The following is a 17,428-nucleotide window of genomic DNA, read 5'->3' as shown; positions in this document are numbered from 1 at the left end:
CCTAACGTCCTTACTGGGACAAAGCCTGCTTCTCAGCTTAGTGTTCTATGAGCACTTCCACAGTTTTTAACTAAGAGCTTCCTCTGCCAATGACCATTTTGCATGTGTATATCGTGTGGCAGGCACGAAGATACTCTATGCCCAAGGAAGTCAAGGAAATTTCCTGGACCGACCGGGAATCGAACCCGTCACCCTCAGCATGGTCATGCTGAATACCCGTGCGTTTACCGCCTCGGCTATATGGGCCAGAGTATATGTACGCACAAATCTCAATATGAGATTGAGAAAAGTTGGCTGTGAGCACATGAAAATTCCTTGAGCTTGAGACTCGCGATGTTGGTGCACATCACATTAGCATTGCGAGTCTCAATGAGACATCTCAATGAGACAAGCTCCAGGTGTCCAGGTACACCCGCTTGATACACTCTCGAATCCTTCACTATGATCACATTAACAAATAAAGTTCAGTTGAGACTGGGTTGACGTTTTCCGGGTGCGGAGGGGGTTTGGGTCATAAGTATGCTGCGGCAGATGGAATGTAGCCGAAGTTTGTTTTACGATGGGAAATGTGGTAACGAACTGCCTCGATTTTCCCCCAAGTAACGTCAAAATTCGAACTGCCCGCTTGTACATAATGCATCCATTGCCGCTCGTGGTTAAGGGAACCGACTCTCCTGATAATAATCCATCTTGCTGTGGCTGCTTCAATTCTGGGGTAGGACCAGGTTCACAGGATCTAATCTGGGCAATTCGTTTTATCAGCTTTCAACTGACGAACATCTCAATGAGACGAGTCTCACGCGACGTCTCATTGAGGCACATACGCAAGATTTTTTAAGAGCATGCTATGATCTCAAATCTCACAAATTTTCTTGAGACGCATTTTAAACCAGCGCATGGCACACTGTCTCATTCATGTATACATGAGCTTTCAGACACTCTGATATGGGCCGACTTCTCTATTGACAACAAAAAAATAGTAGTGCAAAAACATCTCTTGATATGATATTTTTATCGGTGTCCGGCCATTTGGCCGAATGCCATCTTGCCGAATGGCCGTTTGGCCGAAAGCCGTTTGGCCGAATTATGTTCAAAAGAATTCAGAGGAGGTTTTTGACATTCCAACTACCAATATGATCATCAGAAATATTTCCTTCTTTTAATCATAGGCTATTTTTTCTAGTTTTGACATTCAGGGATGAGTTGGCGTTGAATCTGTCAATATTTTATCAAACATTTCTCCTTCTTTGAATCATAGGCTGTTCTTTCGAGTTATACTGATGCGAGAAATAGTGACAGTTCATCATTTATTTTTAGCCAAACGGCATTCGGCCAAATGACCCTTTCGGCCAAATGGTGTTCGGCCAAATGACCCGGATCCGTTTTTATCATTATATCTTGAATAAGATCTTCAAATTACCAATTACTAACAATATGTATGTGATATGTTATGCTTCTTATTCGAAAGACTGCAGCTATCAGTCCTGCTACTTATGAAATATTAAAGTTCCCCTAAAACTTGTAGGGTATCGCGCCACTTGGGCGGTGGCTTCTATATTCGTCTGTTTTCCACTATAATTCAGTCAGTTTTGAACCAATTGACTTGAAATATTGTACACGAGTAGATACTATACCTATCTCACCACATTCCAAAAGTTGTGTCAATTGGTTCAAATTAGACTGAGTTATAGTGGAAAACAGACGAATATAGAAGCCACCGCCCAAGTAGCGCGATTCCCTACATGTTTTTTTTATTTATTTTTTTCCTAATTAGTATTGTGCAGTTTCACAAGATATTTTACTAAACATTCTGGTGAAAAACTTTGCCTGAGTTCTGGAGGATTTTACACAGAAGTGTCTGAAAGTGCCAGCAACATATTCATGTTTATTTGTTTATCATGTTTTATGTTTAAACACATCAACATCTTTCTATGTGGTTATGACAACTCATGATTATAGGAAACATCTCCAATAGAAAGCTGTCAGTTGTAGATCATTTTATTAGTTGAATCTCGCCTTAGAGGAAAAATGCAAAATTTGCTTCATATGATGAAGCGTTCAGGAATTCTTCCAAGAATGCCTTCCTCGATTACTCCAGCAATTTTTGCAAGGTTTCACCCAGGAATTTGTCCTGTGATTTCCCCAAAAAAATCTAACTTCTGCCAAATATTTTCTTTTTGCTCCAGGAATTCCTACTGCGAACTCTCCAGGTATTTCTGCTAGGATTTTTCCTAGACTAATGAATGCTGGGATTTCTTTAGCAGAAATTCCTGCTGGAACTCCCCCTGGAGTTCATGCTGAAATTGTTCTAGACATGCCTCCAGGGATTTCTTAACTAATTCATCCTGAAATCCCTCCAGGAATTCCTCATGGATTGTTTCAGTAAATTTTCTACGGATTGCTCCAGAGATTTTTCCGGAAATTTCCCCCTGAAATCCTCCTACAGAAATTCCTTCTGTAACTCTCCAACGAAGTATTTCAAATATATCACCAGGATTTTTACTAGAAATTCTTCCGGGGATTCAGCCAGGCATGCACTAAAAATATTTTTTCGTCAAACCTCATCGAATATGTTTTGTAAATTCAGTTTTCGTGAATTGAAAGCAATTTGCGTATACTATACGGTCATACGTACCACCTTGCTGAAGCAGTACATATGGAGTTGTATCATGAATCCGACAGACGGTGAAGTTGCTCATTTGTAGATGTTTCTGTAACCAGTATGCATTTAAAATAGCATTCCTGCAGCATTATAGTTGCCCTTATGACAAGACATTTAATGCTTATTGGCCGTATATATGCTTACAGTGCTACCCAACTGCAGGTTTTGGCAAAATAACGGGCTGTCTGAGTGCAATACCTTCGGGAACGTCCTATCAAAATGTCAATGAAGCGTAACGCCTCGTCGAGCAAAAACAAAAATAGATTTACTCCTGCTTCTCGTTTTTCGACGATCTCGCTTTCTCCACACTCCAGCTGATGCGTTTTCATTCCCTCTTCCACCAATAACATATGATACCCTCTTTCGATGATCTTAATCTTATGATCCGCCGAAGATACACCTATTAACTACACATTTTTCGACAACATGAGGTGTGGAAAATTTCTCGATGGCAATGTTCCCAAACCACACCAGCTGCAGCAATGTTTGCTTCGGAGCTTTTGGATGAATAAGGGAAAAACGAATAAGTAACTCAGATGTCCAAATTTGTAAACAGAGGCATAGATTCTGTAAGAGAGCGGCAGCATGAGTTATCAAATGCATAACATATCTCCCACATTCTTTGCTCTAAGCATTTGTAGAGCAGTTGGAAAGCATTCTGATTGCTTCCCAGCGAAAACACCTCAAGCAGATGAAATGCTAATTAACAGCTGGAAGTTTTTGAATAGCACAGCTTATGCTGATTCAAGGCAGCTATGCATTCGAACTGCTTATGTAGGGCAGCAAGCAGTTCAAATGCTTAATACGGTCTGCTGTACGGCTAATTCAAATGCTTAGTGGTTACCTGGGTATCCTCAAAGAACGTTGACTTGTAGCACATAATAACCATCTATTATGCGAATGAAAATTGGTCATGATTGTACAAAATGCCTAAAACCACGTCTGTTCGTTTTTCATCCACAGGCAAATGTAATGCATCGATCTTTATGAAATTTGGTACAAATAACAAACATACGGTGTCAGACCATTTGGCCGAATGCCGATTGGCCGAATGCCATCTGGCCAAAAGGGTCGTGTGGCCGAATACCGTCCGAATTATGATTGAAGGAATTCAAAGTTAAGGACAAACTCCGGGTAACATTCTAGCTGCCAATGTGATCATCAAAAGTATTTCCTTCTTTGAATCGTAGGCTGTTCTTTCGAGTTAAACTGATGTGGAGAACAGTGGCATGTCACTTGGAGAACATCATTTATTTTTCGGCCAAACGGCATTCAGTTAAATGACCCGGAACCAAACATACACATCAGTTCTCAGTCAATTTTTTAGACGATTTTGCCGATTCATTATAGGGCTACAGCCGTATTTCTGTGTCCCGATTATTGCAGATACAGGCTTTATTAATTCAACGAATCCAATCTTGTTGTGGCTTTCAAGCAATAGGTATTCTGTTTTAAGTTTTTCCCAATCATTCCCTTTGACATTTCTCGCCGAGGATGTCCGATGATTTCTGGATCGGATGAATCACAAGTGGAAGCCGGTAACGAGGGGTATTGTTCCTTTGCGAACAACTTGTTAACAATTTTCGGAGATGATGATGATTGTTGTGGCCCAGAATAAATCAGCCACAGAGGTAAGAAGCTTTGGGATGGAGTTCGCTGGTACACTCGCTGCCCTCTGATTTTTTGGAGAAAACTGAATATGGTATTCCCTTTTTCTCTTTGATACGATCTCAAAAATGTGAGATTGTGGATGGGGGATGTAATGATGCATAGGCGAATTAGCCTTTGTTTTGTTTTAGTAAGAGTCGGGAATTCTCGTTTGTTACCGGGAATTTCCAATTAAGACTCTCGGACGACTTTTAATATTTATACAACTATCTCTTGCTTTAGAAGTCAGGGAGAATGATGTTTAATTAGATTTTTTTTATTTAATTCGAAAGTGCAGTCTACGGAAGCATAAGTATGAGATTCTGAGGGATATGCTGTCAAAATATGTTGAACTAAATTTCATAATGGGTAAATTTGTGGTGTAACGCCCAAAGCATAAAAAACTATAACTTCTTCTGAAAAAAAAAATCGATGGATTTCATGACGAAGTCACAATCTCTAAGGATTTTTCCCTGAAGGATTTCCTAAGTTTCGTCTCTGAGGAATTCGGATGTGATTCTGATATTATTTTTGATGTATCTCTTGGATGAACTGCTTCAAGAAATGTTTGATGTTATGTCAAAAGGAATTGATAACACTAGTTTACAGCATTTTTGAACTCGGTAAGCTAATGATCGTTTTTGGTGTAGAATCATGCCTTGAGTTCGAAAACGAGAAGGAAAAAAAAATACAGTAGAGCGGAAATTTTTTCGACATTCCATTCAAGGCAGATGATTTGAAATGGATTTTTGTTCTATTTTCAAGCAAAGTCGCTCACTTCACACATCTCATTCTCCGTAATCAATGCTCTGGTTGAGCTGAATTTTTTACTGTAACTCGCCTACATATGCTAAGTCTAATAAATGTCGAGAAAGAATTTTTCAATTGTTTTTTATTTCTTATTGAAAAAAATATATTTCTTCACATATTTTTGGAAGTTTTGCTAAAATTTAAGGAGATCGTCCCTAAAACTCGCCAATATCTTTAAATTAATCAATCTGACACAAAACGTGCATTCAGATGATCGGATGGTATTATATTCAGCTTTTAACTTATGGAAAAAGATTAAGAATTGGTTGTACAATACGCAAGATATTTTAATTGTAGTAAATTCCACATTTTAAAAAGTTGTAAAACGCAATATTGAGCTAAAACTCAAAAACTGTTTTACTTAAAAAAATTTTAAAAATAATAGTCTATTTCATCATCTACCTGAGGGAAAAGGAAGGAAATAAGGATAGGGATGGAGATAATGACAGGTAGGGATATAGGAAAAGTACCCTGGAAGAGGATACTAACGCATAAGCGTACCACAATGGGTTCAAACAGCGCCCTGAAAAGGGCACTGTAATAACGGATAAAGCGAAAGAGAGCCTATAGCTCTTTACCACAGCGGGTTAAGAACAACAGAATATCCTGAATATTTTGGTCTCTGAAGTCAGTTTAATGTTTACCGAATACTCGGAAACGCAGTTGCGCAAAAACTGGACAGTTACATATCAAATGATACGAAGTTCCATAATCGGATTCACAGCTATCACATGCAAATGAATCAGCTTGCTGAATATTTGCCATGTGATAGCTGAGTCGGCAGTGGCCAGTCAATGCTTTGACCAGAATGCTACAATTCTGCTTTGACAGATTTGTAAGATACTTCGCCACCCTTGGAGATGGCTCAGAGCAATACAATTTGATTTGACGATATGACTCCAAACTATTCCAGTATTGTCTATGTTGAGTAGCAGCCCAGGTGTGAATCTGAAGCTTTACCCAATACTTCGATACCGGAATAGCTGGCTCAGGGCCAATGAAGTCATGTGATGCTCCAGTACGAGCTAACTCATCAGCCAATTCATTTCCAACGATGGAAGAACAGCGTTTGCTGAATTCAGCTCCTCGATTTGAGTTCGACAAGCGATAACTGTCTTCGACCTGGAGTTGGCCAAAGCAAGTGATCTAATAGCAGCCTGACTATCTGAACAGAAGTATATTACTTTGCCCATTACGTGCTGCTGAAGTGCTGATTGCACTTCGCAAATAAGAGCAAAGATTTCGGCCCGAAAAAACGGTGCAGTGTCTACCAAGTGAGTAAGACTGATACAACCTTAGCTCACGAGAATAAACACCAGTACCAGCTCGACCTTTGAGAAGGGAGCCATCAGTGTAACATACGATGCCGTCTGAAATACTTCTTTCCAGATAACCAGATGTCCACTCTTCCCAGGAAGGGAGTTTCGTGGAAAATGTCCTATATGGAAAATTACCAGCAATTGTAAGATCACTTGGAGCAAGGACAGTATTGTCCCAATTCATCAAAAGTGAAAACAACGAAGTGTGTGTTGATGTGCGGTTCACAGGAGTTTCCTCTAGTAGACCGAGTACCCGTAGACGGTAAGTGCAAGAAAGTGCTTCTTGTTTGAGATGAATGTGTAGTGGAGCAACGTCAAAGAGAACTTCGAGCGCTGCCGTGGAAGTTGAAGAGAACGCTCCAGACATCGCCATTTAGCACATCCTTTGCAGATGGCCTAACTTTGATTGGACCGTTCTCATTTCGCCCTTTTGCCACCACACAAGACATCCATAAGCCAATATTGGCCGAACAACAGTTGTGTAGATCCATTTGATATACTTGGGTTTTAGACCCCAAGTTGTACCAAAAGTATGCCGGCATTGCCCGAATGCCATACAAGCTTTCTTGATTCTGAACTCAATGTGAGGTGTCCAGGAAAGCTTGGAATCAAGAATGACTCCAACGTTCCAACGGCCGCAACGAACAAGGTACCTATTAGCAAGTAAGCCACGAACACACCCAGAGAGACGTTATAAATTTATTTGACAATTTCTGCGGCAATTCCTGTGGAAACTTAAAAATTCTTATAGCAAATGCTTCGGCAATGGCTTCATGAACTTCCTTAGAAAATTATTCTACTAAAATTTCTTTGTAAATCCCGTCTGCAACTTCTTTTTGATTTTTTACCAATTCATTTTTTGAAAATCCGTTGGTAATTACTTTGCGAATTCCTTCCACATTAGTCTGGAAACGTCATTTCCAACTCGTACTGGAATTGATTGGGTATTTCATTGGGCATTTGCTTGGAAATTGATTCGAAAAACTTCCTGTGAAAATGTTTCGAAAAACCTTTGCCGGAATTTCTTCAGTGAACCCTTTTTCGATTCATTCAGTAATTTAAATTGGATTTGATCCAATAAGAAATATTTTTGGGGTCTCCTGGGCAACTTTTTTGAAAACTATTTCGGCATTTCCTTTGGAATCTTGTTCGATAGCTCTTACGAAAATTTCTCAGCAAAAGTATGGGAAATTGATTTGGTAGGTTATAATGTTTGAAAATACCTACGCCATCACCGCGGATTTAGTGATCGTGCGATTAACAATTGTGGCGCCAGCCGTTTAGGCGTATTTTAATCCACGGAGTGTCGGTTCAATTCCCATTCCAGTCGGAGAAAAAATTTCGTTAGGCCACTGGATATTCACCCGTTATTCAGTGTAAGTCATGCTCAGTCTGTAGGTACAGTCTCTGGCTGAATACGGTGTGCAGTGTCTTGTTTCAGTCTTGAAGCAATTGCTTTGCAAATTTATAAGGTAACTCCTACTGGATTATTATACTAGAAATTATTTCTGTGATTACTTACAGAATCCCGTCTGTTTTTACTTTGAAAGTCCTGTTAGATATCCTCCTATGAATTAAAAAATACAACGGAATAGCCGAACAAAATATCAAAAGAATTTCCAAAAATCAAGGCGATTGCCAGAGAAATTCTCAAAAAATCGTCCGGAAAATTTCATAAAGCGATTCCCAAAAACGTTTGATTAGAAATGGCTCAAGGTACCCTAAAGGAATAACTGCAGGACTTACCAAGGAGATTGTTACAAAAATTACCTAAGGAAATCCCGTAATAGTTTATGATAATTGAATTTTATTGGCTTTTCTCGGTGAACTTAATACTACTCAAAGAAGGAGGGAGTAACGAAAGTAATGAAAGAAACGGTGGATAGAACCGCAAGTGAGCGACGAGAGAAATTGAATAGAAGTTTTTTTTCTCCACACCAAAAAGCTCGCATTGGAGCCCCCTGGTAGTGGACACTCAATTCTCAGCCATGGCAACACATTACAAAATTAAACAAATTATACTAAAGTAGTTAAGGCTGAGAAATAAATCCAAAGATGAATAAAATATTTGAGAGAACAAAACAACAATAAAAAATTAAAAAAGTGCTTCTAGTGGATGCAGTATCCTTTTAAAGAAGCACATTATGAACAAGAAAAACATTTGAACTAATTTAAGAATATGATTTAAAATTTAAAATTTACTATCTTACTTGTTTGTTGGTGGTTAGCATGTTATTAGTAAACAGATTAACGAAATATTAAATTAACTGTCGAGACACTTGAGATATAAGAAGGCGTTTAATGGTTGATTTAAACAATAATCGATTAGTTATTGTTTTAACATCTCTTGGTAGGTTATTGAATTTAGATGGACCAATGAAAGTAAATCTTTTCTGACCAAAATTTGAGTATACGCGTGATCGTGAGAGGTTATGCGTTTGCCTAGTGTTGTGCAGCCGTGGTAAAACATTAATATTTAAATTATGAATACTTTTAGGATTATGTAACATATTATGGATCAAAAGCAGCGTTTGTTCATCACACATTCCTTGTATCGGCAATATTTTATGTGGAAAATCAGTGTATAATCGGACTGATGAAAACATTCACCACAGTTCGAAAAAAACCTGTAAAATTATGACAGATTAAATGTAACAAGAGGACCCCGTCATATATGATTGAAATTTATGTGCGATCTTAAAATTACATTTCAAATATCTATTAGAAAATATAAAGAAAAATTGAGATCCGACCGAGAATTGAACTCAGATCCTTGGAGTGCGAGTAGCACGCCCGAGCTCTCTCCGCTATCTCAGCTTGTTGAATAGCAGACAGTCAAAGGTAAACTGCTTCTACCATAATGCACGCATTCCCGACATGCTCCGACTGCTGCAAAGAGTACTGAGAGAGACAACGGGGAAACCGCCATAGCTGCGAGCAGCCGTTCTTTAGCTGACGACGGAGAGTGGCGAATATGCTTTAAAATCTGTAAACAAGCCGTCTCACCATCGGCTGACGTTGAATGTTGGCGCTTTACATTTTTACGTGTTGTTTAACTTTCATATTTTTTGCTGTGTACTTTTGAAATGCGGGGCTACTTTGGACACTTTTGAACAAGGATTTTTTTTAATTCAAAATATGGTTCAAATCTGTTTGATGTCTTTGGGACTATTATGAAGCAATAGTTTTCCCTTCATTTGGTTGACATTATTTTTCAAACAGACCGTTTATTGCTTGTCAGGACGCGAAAAAACAGCTAATAAACCAAAACAATATATATAACGTGTCAGAACATTTGGTCTGTAAGCATTGTTTCTACAGTTCATAAATTTCAAAGGGTTGATCAATTCAATCCAAATGTATCAACGTAGCATATACAATCGAATATTTGTATCGTTATATGTTATAAATGACCGTTTGACCCAAATAAAGGATTGATGGTCCCTTTTTGCAGGTTATCTATATAGCAATATCACGCTGCTCATAATACCAATGGTAGCACAGAACCATCTTAAAACGCATATTTTTATTGAAATTATGTACGATACAGTATACTACAGTATTGATACACCGTAGTTTTCTAAATAACCCTGGAATTTGAAATGCAGTTTGGTTATAGATAAAAATGTCCAAAGTAGCCCCCATCCGGTTCCATATGAGATGTGTCCGATTGGTGTATGAACAACTTTTTTGTTTATTGATGGATTTAGTTAAAATTTTGCAGACATCCTACATGCATACTCACGATTATTGTGTATAAAAATTGCGGAAATTCATTCACTAGTCTGGGAGTTATAATGTCATCAAGTTGAAAAACCATGAAAAAGTGTACAAAGAAGCCCCGCACGACGGTACAAAGTGACTAATTCTTTTCAAAATTCCACACATTGTAGAAATTTTTCCAGCTAATTTCTTAATATGATAGTCCCACGATAAAATACAATCTAGATAGATGCCTAAATATTTAAATGAGTCCACTCTCTCAATAACATTAACATCCATCACTTAATCTGGAAGATTTGGAAGAGTTTTTCTTGGTGATCGGAAAATCATATATCTTGCGATTTTCGACTGGGAAGATTATTTCGAATAATTTGTTCTGGCTTGCAGTCTTAATAATTGGCCTACGAATTTATTTTCTTAGCTCCAATGTTTCGATCCCCCTGATGAAGATCCAAATTGGGATCGAAACGTTGGAGCCAAGAAAATAAATTCGTAGGCCAATTATTAAGACTGCAAGCCAGAACAAATTATTGGAAAATCATATATTTAGTTTTTTTGTAAATTTAATGAGAGAAGGTTATCACAAAAATAGTTTTGGAGTACTTGTAAATCATAATGCATATTTGCAATGATTAAATTTGGATCGATATTGGGATAAAATAAGGCAGTATCATCTGCAAATAATACACCAGTGAGATGTAATTTACTAATATCGTTGATATATATTAGAAAAAGTAAAGGGCCTATATTGCTCCCTTGAGGAACACCAACATTGATTTGTCTATAGGAACTCATTTCTCCAGCATATGAAACAAGTTGACTTCTATTTTCCAGATAGCTTCGAATCACATCATTCGTCACTCCTCTTATTCCGTAATGCTCTTATTTACGAAGTAAAATGCCATGATTTAATGTGTCAAAAGCCTTTTTAAGGTCTAAAAACAATGCGCCCACATATCTTCTCAAATTAGTTTCCTCCAATATTTTGTCTACAAGTTCGATTATAACAACTGTAGTACTACTCCCGCTACGAAAACCATACTGCATGCTATAAAGTATATTGTGGATATCAAGGAAATGCACCATACGATTAATTAACGATTTTTCAAAAATTTTATTCAGAACTGATAGGGTTGATATAGGCCGGTAATTGTCAGGTTTAGAGGGATCTCCTGATTTGAATATTGGGATAACTTTTGCAAGCAGGGGCCTACATCGTCGAAACCAAAACATGACGCTGAAAGCAAGCGCCCAAAGTCTGGCCAAAGTCTACACTCCATACAAATTTCGAAAATTGTGTATGAACAAAAGTCTACGAGGGGGGAGGGGGGGTCTGAGATGGCCGAAAAAAAGTCTACGTAGTTTATGGACAGCGCCTAGGGGCGGGACAGCTCTAATATTGATTAGCGATATTAGCGGTATTAGGAAATATTAATCCCAGAGCCGAACCATATTTGAACAAAGTAAGCCACGCCGATTGAACTGAATTGACGTAATGAAAACAGAAAGAAATGCCAGAATGATCGTTGTACTTCATCGCAATAATGTGGTATGAAATAAATCCGCACTAGAAAGCGGAAATCGATCCAACGTTGTTCTATTATGTTGCTTCTCATATCAAGAGAACCAACTTGGGGCATATCGCCGGCGCACCGGTGACCAAACTTGGCTGTCGCGACCCCCTAGCCTTTAGTCACCTCGCATTTCGTAGATAAATTGAAGCGCCTGAAAGTGGCGAATGGGAAGCAATGCGCTGGTACACATGATCATCAAACTGTACTGTTACTATCCGTACGTACATCTTTTACGCAATTTTTTTTTGTTATGTGTTATCTTTGTGTCCGGACCGTTTGATCTGAAGATTTGATATAAAACTGAAGTCACATTACCGGAGAATACTCCTTTACCAATATTAAATTAACTTGACTCAAAAGCCTAGACCTAACAGTGATAACGCACCAGCTTACACTCACATTATTTATTGAACATCCAAGTTTGTAATCGACAGTATCAAACGTTATTCTATGAGTATTTTAATGGAGCCTTTTTTTTTTTGAAGTCCTCAAGCACTGCCACGGAAATTCTAAAATCGGGTCCCGATGATGTAGGTTGAAGCTTAAAGGATGTTTTCAAAGCTAAAATAATCAATAGAAATTAATGTTTTAGTCGAACAAATTGAAAAAAAAAACATGAAACCGTATTTGCACCTCACGTCTTTGTGACAGTTGGTTGTTGCATGAAAAGTCATGACATACTTCCGAAAAAATATTTCGATAAACGGTGAAGATTAGGACATTAATATTTATTAGGCAGTATTAGAGTCGGTATTAGAAGCTGTCCCGCCCCTAGGACAGCGCCTAATATGAGACTGTGATCACTCAAGTCAACAGGAATGGTGTGATTACTCAACCGATGAGCGTCGACCATTTTGCATAAAACATGGTCCAAGATATTTGAGCTGGCAGGTCTCGTTGCAAAAGTATTAGAACACAAATACCCATACGATTGCAAAAGATACTTATATTTCAAGACGGTGTTATGATTTGACATATTGGGTTTCTTGTCGATGTTTAGACTACTGTGATAATTTGAGAATCCTCTGAATCATCATTTCCCAGCGACATTTCACACTAATCAAACTGATTTTGTTTACGTGTTGTGCATCCGACGCCCCTGTGATGAACTCAACGGAACTTGTGTATGCCAGCCGCTGCGAAGTTGTGTGCGAAATTCGACTGTGATAATAATGAATTTCGGCCGAGTCTAAATGGGTGCAAATGTCGCAATATTAACTGGTACATTAACGTCTCCAAAGATCAAACAAGGACGATTGTTACTATTTTGATTGAACCAACTTTCCAAATTTTCACAAAACAAATTGAAATCAAATGACGGGGGACGGTAAACGCCATGAACATCTAAGGCACCACCAGGTAACATTAATTCAACATTTATATGATGAAAACCCTCAAAGCATTCATTTTTTACAAGTTTAAATTCGATTGTATCCCGTATATAAACAGCCAAACCTCCGTTCGAACTTTCCCTACATGAAAATATGCTGTTGTAACCCCTTATGTTGTACATAACTGTATTTCCATCTTTAATCCAAGATTCGCCAATGATTATAACATCAATTGGGATAACAAGATGATCAAGTGTCAGCAGAACATTATCGAATTTATTGAGGCCATTGATTCCTCGGACATTCCACTGTAAAACACGTAATAGTTTCGCATTTACTCTCCCACAAGTTTGGTTGAAGTCATCAACGTGATTGTGAAGAATATTTAGTGTTTCAAACATTGTTACATTTATTTAATACACAAAAAGAACAAAATACAAATAAAAATATTAGAAATATGTAAAATTCAATTTTGGCCATTCTTTTTTCTTTTCGGTGATGGTGTTTGCTTTGAAGTTGAAAATTAACAGAGGGCCATAATTGAACAACACAATCACAACGGCGACCCCTTTGCCTAACGTCCTCGTGTTGAACGGCTAGTAGTTTTGATGATGACTATTAGCTAGCTTCTGTAATTTCTTCGGGATACCTCCTGGACTTCCTTCAAAGGTTCTCCTGGACAGACTACGAGGGTTCCTCCTGGAATATCATCGAGAATTCTTCCTAGAATTCCTTTGGGAGTTTCCTCCTAGACTTCCACCGAAAATTCTTCCTGAGATTCTTTCGGGGATTTCTCCTGATATTCTGTCGTGGATTTCTTCTGTAATTTCTTCGGGGTTTCCGACGGATTATCAGTCGTGGACTCGTCCGGGATTTTCTTCGCGGCTTCATCCTGGCATTCCTTTGTTGTTTCCTCTTAGAATTCCTTCGGAGATTCGTCTTGGAATAACTTCGGGGATTCCTCATGGAATTCCTCCAATTTTCTGGACTTCCTTGGGGGATTCGTCCTGGAACACTTTCGGGGATTCCTTCTGGAATTCTTTCGGAGATTCCTCCTAGAATCCATTCTGGAATTTCTCCTGGAATTTTTATCGAAGATTCCACCTGGGCTTCCTCTTGATATTCTTTCGGGGATTTCTCCTGATATACTGTCGTGAATTTCTCCTGAAATTCCTTCTGGGTTTCCTCCTGGAATTTCTTTGATAATCTCTCTTAGAATTCCTAAGCAGATTCCTCCTAGATTTCCTCCAGGGATACCTCATGGAATTCCTCCAGGAGGAGTCCTCCTAAAGTTCCTTCGGGGATGCCTCCTGGGATTCCTTCGGAGATTTCTCCTAAACTTCCTATGGGGTTTCCTCTTGGAATTCATTCGGGGTTTTCTCTTGATAACCCGTCGATTATTCCGCTTGGAAATCTTTTGGAGATTCCTCCCAGAATTCCTTCAGGGGTTCCCCCTGGAATTCCTGGAAATCCTCCTGGAATTTCATCGGGTATTTTTCTGGACTTCCTACAGGGGTTCCTTCGGAGATTCCTCCTTGAAATCATTCAGAGATTTCTCTTGAAATTCCTTCGGGGATTTCTCCTGGGAGTTCCTTTGGGGATTTCTCCTGGAATTATTTTGGGGATTGCTCCTGAAGTTTTTCGGGGATTCCTGCTGGACTTCCTTCAAGGATTCCTCCTGAAATTTCTTCGGGATTCCTCCTGAAATTTCTACGGGAACTCCTCCTGCAATTACTTCGGAGATTCCTCCTGGATTTCCTTCGGAGTTTCCTCTTGGAATTCCTGTTGTAATTCCTCTTCGAAATTCTTCACAGATTCCTCCTGAAGTTCCTCCAGAATTCCTCCAGGGATTCCACCTAGAATTCCTTCGGGGTTTTCTACTGGAATTCCTTGAGAAATTTCTTCTGGAATTCATTCGGTGATTCCTTCTAGGATTCCCTCAGGAATTTCCCCTGAAACTCTTTCAGAGATACACTCTGGATATTTTACGTTGATTCCTCCTAGAAATCCTTTGGGCATTTTTTCTCGGATTCCCTTGGAAATTCCCACTTTAATACTTTTGGGGAGTCCTGCTGAAATTCCTTTGGGATTCGCGCAGGAATATGTTCGAAATTACCTTTTGAAATTCCTACGGGGATTTTCCTTGAAAAAACTTGAGGGATTCCTCCTAAAATTCCTTCGAAGATTCCTCTTCAATTTCATCCATGAGTTCCTCGTGGAATTTCTTCGAGGATTCTTCTAGTATTTTTTTCTATGGTTCCTCCTAGAAATCTTTTGAGGATTCCTTCACGAATTCGTTTGAAAATTCTCTCTGGAATTTCTGGAATTCCCCCTGATATTCCGTCGTGGATTCCTCCTGGAACCCCTTCAGGATTTTCTTCTTGAATTTATTCGGTGATTTATCGAAGATTTCTTTCGGAAATTCCTTCTAGAATTCAGAGATTTTTTCTACAGTTCCTTCGAGGAATCCTGCTTGAATTTCTTCGGGGATTCCTTCTGACTTCCTATGGGGATTCCGCTTGAAATTCCTTCGGGGTTTCCTCGTGAAAAATCTTTGAGGATTCGGCTCGGAATACTTCCATGGATTTCTCCCGGAATTGTTTCGGTGATTTCTGCTGGGATTTCTGCAAAAATTTCTCCTGTAATTTCTTCGGAGGTTCCTCCTAGACTTCCTTCGGGAATTCCTCCGGGAATTCCTCTTAGAATTCTTTCGGGATCCTTCCTAAAATTCTTTCGGGGTTTCCTGCTGGAATTCCTTCGAGGATTCCTCGTGGATTTTTTTTTTCTCCTAGAATTCCTCCAGAAATACCTCTAAGGTATTTTCCGTTGATTCCTCTTAGAAACCCTTAGGGGATTCTTTTTCTAATTCTCTTGAAAACTCCCTCTAGAATTCTTTTGAGGATTCCTGCTGGAAATTCTTTCGGGATTCCTCCTGGATATTTTTCGTTTATTCCTCCTAGAAATCCTGAGAGGATACCTTCTCGAAGTGCTTTAGAAATTCTCGCTGGAATTCCTTCGGGGATTCATGCAGTAAATCCCTTAAGATTTCTTCTTAAATTCATTTAGGGAATGCTCCTGGATTTGCTTCTAAAGTTCCTCAAAAATTTCAATCATGGATTTCTTTAGAAGTTTCTGCAGTAATCTCTCTGTGGCTGATTCTCCACAGATTTCTGCAGGAGTTCCTTCAGGGTTTCATACAGCATTTTCTGCAGAGATAAGTCCAGAATTATCTTCATGGATTTCTTCAGGAGTTTCTTTTAGGGTTCCTCCTGGAATTCCTTCTGATACTCTTCCCTGAAATCATTTGAAGATTGCTTAGTGTAAATAGTGCGATCTTATTATCAAATTTGATAGCTTCTGAATGCTCTAAGAAAACGAAACAAAAACTGTAGCAAAATCGATATTGTATTGTCTTTATTTTCAATGAAGTAATGTAACATGCACTACGCTAAGGACACGTGTAATGTCACAATAGGTCTAACCACTGGTCACAGTGACGGATCCGTATTCATTCAATCGTAATAGTTTATGTCATCAATGATCATGAAATAGCTCAGACTTCAAATTCTAGAGCGTAATAACAACTTCTTTGCTTTGCCAATGTATCATTATGGTCACATTTTGGCCACGCCGATTCACGCCGCCGCCGAAACTGCCACCGGCGTGACGCCGATGACGCCGCCGCCGCCGGCCAAAAATGGCCCTCACGCCGCCGCCTAGCAAAATATAGTCGGCGCACAGGTCTAATCTGAAGGCGTATTTCAACTATATTTAAAAATCCAATATTTTTAAAAATACTAACTTTTTTGTTTTTTATTTTCTCATTTTGACCCACAGAGCAATAAACTACTTTAGTTGTACACAATAACAAATAAAAAACAATAAAAAAATACAGAATGGTTAATAAAAAAAAAATAAAAATATAGCTTTCAACGAATACTGTTCTACATAGAGTCCCATAAATTTCCTTAAATATTGCCGAAGGCAAATCAGGCAAATTATTTCTGAGAAATGTTTTATCGAGCTGGTGATGCAAATTGTCATGAATAATGCTTTGATAATTTGCGATAAATAAAAACAGAAACAAAAATAAAATTTGAAGAAAAATAGTAGTTTTCGGAGGAATCCCTTTCTTTTAATTAAATTGTTAAAATCTGAAAAACATTTTCCAATGGGGTAATGGGGAGAGAATTTGATCCAGTCTAAACGAGGTTGAAAAAATAGGGTCCACACTGGATTTCTTGCTAAAACTGAGCAAACATATAGTTCATCAGATGTACAGAAGGAGGTCTTTAGCGAATTTTGGACACCACCTATTTGAAGCACCTCAGATAAATGTGCCAATCATCCCAATATGATTAA

At 38.6% G+C, this 17,428-nt stretch overlaps 1 protein-coding gene across 3 annotated transcripts in view; it reads left to right on the top strand.

The window, feature by feature from the left end:
- LOC109408292 (mucin-2) overlaps positions 1-17,428 on the top strand; it is a 164,809-nt gene that overhangs the window by 1,933 nt on the left and 145,448 nt on the right. The window lies entirely within an intron of this gene.

This window comes from Aedes albopictus, chromosome 1 (genome assembly GCF_035046485.1).
Source record: "Aedes albopictus strain Foshan chromosome 1, AalbF5, whole genome shotgun sequence".
Taxonomy (NCBI): Eukaryota; Metazoa; Arthropoda; class Insecta; order Diptera; family Culicidae; genus Aedes; species Aedes albopictus.
The sequence above is the reverse complement of the archived record's forward strand: the minus strand, read 5'-3'. Positions and strand labels throughout refer to the sequence as shown.